The 4,899-nt window shown below is 52.8% G+C and overlaps 2 non-coding genes across 2 annotated transcripts; both read left to right on the top strand.

The window, feature by feature from the left end:
- The first annotated feature begins 3,020 nt into the window (after positions 1-3,020).
- Positions 3,021-3,094, top strand: TRNAT-GGU (transfer RNA threonine (anticodon GGU)). The gene has a single exon. It is a non-coding gene; the product is annotated as a tRNA-Thr (tRNA).
- A 799-nt stretch (positions 3,095-3,893) lies between these two features.
- On the top strand, positions 3,894-3,967 carry TRNAN-GUU (transfer RNA asparagine (anticodon GUU)). Its single transcript has one exon. It is a non-coding gene; the product is annotated as a tRNA-Asn (tRNA).
- The last annotated feature ends 932 nt before the right edge of the window (positions 3,968-4,899 follow it).

Below are 4,899 nucleotides of genomic sequence, written 5' to 3'. Positions count from 1 at the left end.
AGTTTCGAGCCCACCCGGGGACGGTGTGTCGCTTTTTTTTCTTTGCGCTGATTGCTTAGAAGATATGTTCTAATGGTGGTGAGAGTGGAGCACGACTGTCTCCGTGACGCAATTGGCTATCGCGATCGGCTGTTAGCCGAAAGGTTGGAGGTTCGAGCCCTCCTGGGAGTGGTGTGTTGCTTTTTTCTTTGCGCTGATAACTTTAGAGACATGTTCTCACAGTGGCCAGATCTGAGCACGACTGCCTCCGTGGCGCAATTGGCCAGCACGTTCGGCTGTTAACCGAAAATTTGGAGGTTTGAGCCCTCCCGGGAGTGTTGCGTTGCTTTTTTCTTTGCGCTGATAGCTTTGAAGATATGTTCTAATGGTGGTGAGAGTGGAGCACGACTGTCTCCGTGGCGCCATTGGCTAGCGCGATCGGCTGTTAACCGAAAGGTTGGAGGTTCGAGCCCACCCGGTGGTGGTGCGGCGCTTTTTTTTCTTTGGGCTGATAGCTCCGAAGAAATGTTCTGATGGTGGTGAGAGTGGAGCACGACTGTCTCCGTGGCGCAATCGGCTGTTAACCGAAAGGTTGGAGGTTCGAGCCCTCCCGGGAGTGGTGTGTTGCTTTTTTTTCTTTGGGCTGATAGCTTTAAAGATATGTTCAGATGGTGGCTAGAGTGGAGCAGGACTGTCTCCGTGGCGCAATTGGCTAGCGCGTTCGGCCGTTAACCGAAACGTTGGAGGTTCGAGCCCACCAGGTGTTGGTGCGGCGCTTTTTTTTCTTTGGGCTGATAGCTCTGAAGAAATGTTCTGACGGTGGTGAGCGTGGAGCACGACTGTCTCCGTGGCGCCATTGGCTAGCGCGATCGGCTGTTAACCGAAAGGTTGGAGGTTCGAGCCCACCCGGTGGTGGTGCGGCGCTTTTTTTTCTTTGGGCTGATAGCTCCGAAGAAATGTTCTGATGGTGGTGAGAGTGGAGCACGACTGTCTCCGTGGCGCAATTGGCTGTTAACCGAAAGGTTGGAGGTTCGAGCCCTCCCGGGAGTGGTGTGTTGCTTTTTTTTCTTTGGGCTGATAGCTTTAAAGATATGTTCTGATGGTGGCTAGAGTGGAGCAGGACTGTCTCCGTGGCGCAATTGGCTAGAGCGTTCGGCCGTTAACCGAAACGTTGGAGGTTCGAGCACACCCGGTGGTGGTGCGGGCTTTTTTCTATGGGCTGATAGCTTTGAAGATATGTTCTGATGGTGGTGAGAGTGAAGCAGGACTGTCTCCGTGGCGCAATTGGCTAGCGCGATCGACTGTTAACCGAAAGGTTGGAGGTTCGAGCCCACCCGGTGGTGGTGCGGCGCTTTTTTTTCTTTGGGCTGATAGCTTTGAAGATATGTTCTGATGGTGGTGAGAGTGGAGCAGGACTGTCTCCGTGGCGCAATTGGCTAGCGCGATCGGCTGTTAACCGAAAGCTTGGAGTTTCGAGCCCACCCGGTAGTGGCGCGGCGCTTTTTTTTCTTTGCGCTGGTAGCTTTGAAGATATGTTCTGATGGTTGTGAGAGTGGAGCACGACTGTCTACGTGGCGCAATTGGCTAGCGCGATCGGCTGTTAACAGAAAGGATGGAGGTTCGAGCCCACCCGGGGGTGGTGCGCCGCTTTTTTTCCTTTGGGCTGACAGCTTTGAAGATATGTTCTGATGTTAGTGAGGGTGGAGAACGACTGTCTCCATGACGCAATTGGCGAGCGCGATCGGCTGTTAACCGAAAGGTTGGAGGTTCGAGCCCACCCGGTGGTAGTGTGTCGCTTTTTTTTCTTTGCGGTGATAGCTTTGAAGATATGTTCTGATGGTGGTGAAAGTAGAGCATGACTGTCTCCGTTGCGCAATTGGCTAGCGTGATCGGCTGTTAACCGAAAGCTTGGAGTTTCGAGCCCACCCGAGGACGGTGTGTCGCTTTTTTTTCTTTGCGCTGATTGCTTTGAAGATATGTTCTAATGGTGGTGAGAGTGGAGCACGACTGTCTCCGTGACGCAATTGGCTATCGCGATCGGCTGTTAGCAGAAAGGATGGAGGTTCGAGCCCGGCCGGGGGTGGTGCGGCGCTTTTTTTTCTTTGGGCTGATAGCTTTGAAGATATGTTCTGATGTTGGTGAGAGTGGAGCACGACTGTCTCCATGGCGCAATAGGCGAGCGCGATCGGCTGTTTACCGAAAGGTTGGAGGTTAGAGCCCACCCGGTGGTAGTGCAGCGCTTTTTTTTCTTTGGGCTGATAGCTTTGAAGATATGTTCTGATGGTGGTGAGAGTGGAGCATGACTGTCTCCGTGGCGCAATTGGCTAGCGTGATCGGCTGTCTACCGAAAGATTGGAGTTTCGTGCCCACCCGGGGACGGTGTGTCGCTTTTTTTTCTTTGCGGTGATAGCTTTGAAGATATGTTCTGATGGTGGTGAAAGTAGAGCATGACTGTCTCCGTGGCGCAATTGGCTAGCGCGATCGGCTGTTAGCCGAAAGGTTGGAGGTTGGAGCCCACCCGGGGGTGGTGCGGCGCTTTTTTTCTTTGGGCTGATAGCTTTGAAGATATGTTCTGATGGTGGTGAAAGTGGAGCACGACTGTCTCCGTGGCGCAAATGGCTAGCGCGATCGGCTGTTAACCGAAAATTTGGAGGTTTGAGCCCTCCCGGGAGTGGTGTGTTGCTTTTTTCTTTGCGCTGATAGCTTTGAAGATATGTTCTAATGGTGGTGAGAGTGGAGCACGACTGTCTCCGTGGCCCAATTGGCTAGCGCGATCCGCTGTTAACGTAAAGTTTGGAGGTTCGAGCCCACCAGGTGTTGGTGCGGCGCTTTTTTTTCTTTGGGCTGATAGCTCTGAAGAAATGTTCTGACGGTGGTGAGCGTGGAGCACGACTGTCTCCGTGGCGCCATTGGCTAGCGCGATCGGCTGTTAACCGAAAGGTTGGAGGTTCGAGCCCACCCGGGGGTGGTGCGGCGCTTTTTTTCTTTGGGCTGATAGCTTTGAAGATATGTTCTGATGGTGGTGAGAGTGTAGCAGGACTGTCTCCGTGGCGCAATTGGCTTGCGCGATCGGCTGGTAACCGAGAGGTTGGAGGTTTGAGCCCACCCGGGGACGGTGTGTAGCTTTCTTTTCGCTGATAGCTTTGAAGATATGTTCTGATGGTGGTGAGAGTGGAGCACGACTGTGTCCGTGGCGCAATTGGCTAGCGCGATCTACTGTTGACCGAAAGGTTGGAGGTTCGAGCCAACCCGGTGGTGGTGTGGGCTTATTTTTCTATGGGCTGATAGCTTTGAAGATATGTTCTGATGTTAGTGAGAGTGAAGAACGACTGTCTCCATGACGAAATTGGCGAGCGCGATCGGCTGTTAACCGAAAGGTTGGAGGTTAGAGCCCACCCGGTGGCAGTGCGGCGCTTTTTTTCTTTGGGCTGATAGCTTTGAAGATATGTTCTGATGGTGGTGAGAGTGGAGCAGGACTGTCTCCGTGGCGCAATTGGTTAGCGTGATCGGCTGTTAACCGAAAGCTTGGAGTTTCGAGCCCACCCGGGGACGGTGTGTCGCTTTTTTTTCTTTGCGGTGATAGCTTTGAAGATATGTTCTGATGGTGGTGAAAGTAGAGCATGACTGTCTCCGTTGCGCAATTGGCTAGCGTGATCGGCTGTTAACCGAAAGCTTGGAGTTTCGATCCCACTGGGGACGGTGTGTCGCTTTTTTTGCGCTGATAGCTTTGAAGATATGTTCTGATGGTGGTGAAAGTGGAGCACGACTGTCTCCGTGGCGCAATTGGCTGGCGCGATCGGCTGTTAGCCGAAAGGTTGGAGGTTCAAGCCCACCCGGAGTGGTGCAGCGCTTTTTTTCTTTGGACTGATAGCTTTGAAGGTATGTTCTGATGGTGGTGAGAGTATAGCAGGACTGTCTCCGTGGCGCAATTGGCTAGCGCGATCGGCTGTTAACCGAGAGGTTGGAGGTTTGAGCCCACCCGGGGACGGTGTGTCGCTTTTTTTTCTTTTCGCTGATAGCTTTGAAGATATGTTCTGATGGTGGTGAGAGTGGAGCACGACTGTCTCTGTGGCGCAAATGGCTAGCGCGATCTGCTGTTGACTGAAAGGTTGGAGGTTCGAGCCCACCTGGTGGTGGTGCGGCGCTTCTTTTTTTGGGCTGATAGCTCTGAAGAAATGTCCTGGCGGTGGTGAGAGTGGAGCACGACTGTCTCCGTGGCGCAGTTGGCTAGCGCGATCTGCAGTTAACCGAAAAGTTGGAGGTTCGAGCCCACCCGGTTGTGGTGCGGCACTTTTTTCTTTGAGCTGATAGCTTTGAAGATATGTCCTGATGGTGGTGAGAGTATAGCAGGACTGGCTCCGTGGCGCAATTTGCTAGCGCGATCGGCTGTTAAGCGAAAGGTTGGAGGTTCGAGCCCTCCTGGGAGTGGTGTGTTGCTTTTTGCTTTGCGCTGATAACTTTAGAGACATGTTTTCACGGTGGTCAGATCTGAGCACGACTGTCTCCGTGGCGCAATTGGCTTGCACGTTCGGCTGTTAACCGAAAAATTGGAGGTTTGAGCCCTCCCGGGAGTGATGTGTTGCTTTTTTCTTTGCGCTGATAGCTTTGAAGATATGTTCTAATGGTGGTGAGAGTGGAGTACGACTGTCTCCGTGGCCCAATAGGCTAGCGCGATCCGCTGTTAACGTAAAGGTTGGAGGTTCGAGCCCTTCCGGGAGTGGTGTGTTGCTTTTTTTTCTTTGGGCTGATAGCTTTAAAGATATGTTCTGATGGTGGCTAGATTCGAGCAGGACTGTCTCCGTGGCGCAATTGGCTAGCGCGTTCGGCCGTTAACCGAAAGGTTGGAGGTTCGAGCACACCCGGTGGTGGTGCGGGCTTTTTGCTATGGGCTGAAAGCTTTGAAGATATGTTCTGATGTTG

Source organism: Rhipicephalus microplus, unplaced genomic scaffold (assembly GCF_043290135.1).
Source record: "Rhipicephalus microplus isolate Deutch F79 unplaced genomic scaffold, USDA_Rmic scaffold_59, whole genome shotgun sequence".
NCBI lineage: Eukaryota > Metazoa > Arthropoda > Arachnida > Ixodida > Ixodidae > Rhipicephalus > Rhipicephalus microplus.
This window is presented reverse-complemented; position numbering and strand designations above follow the sequence as displayed.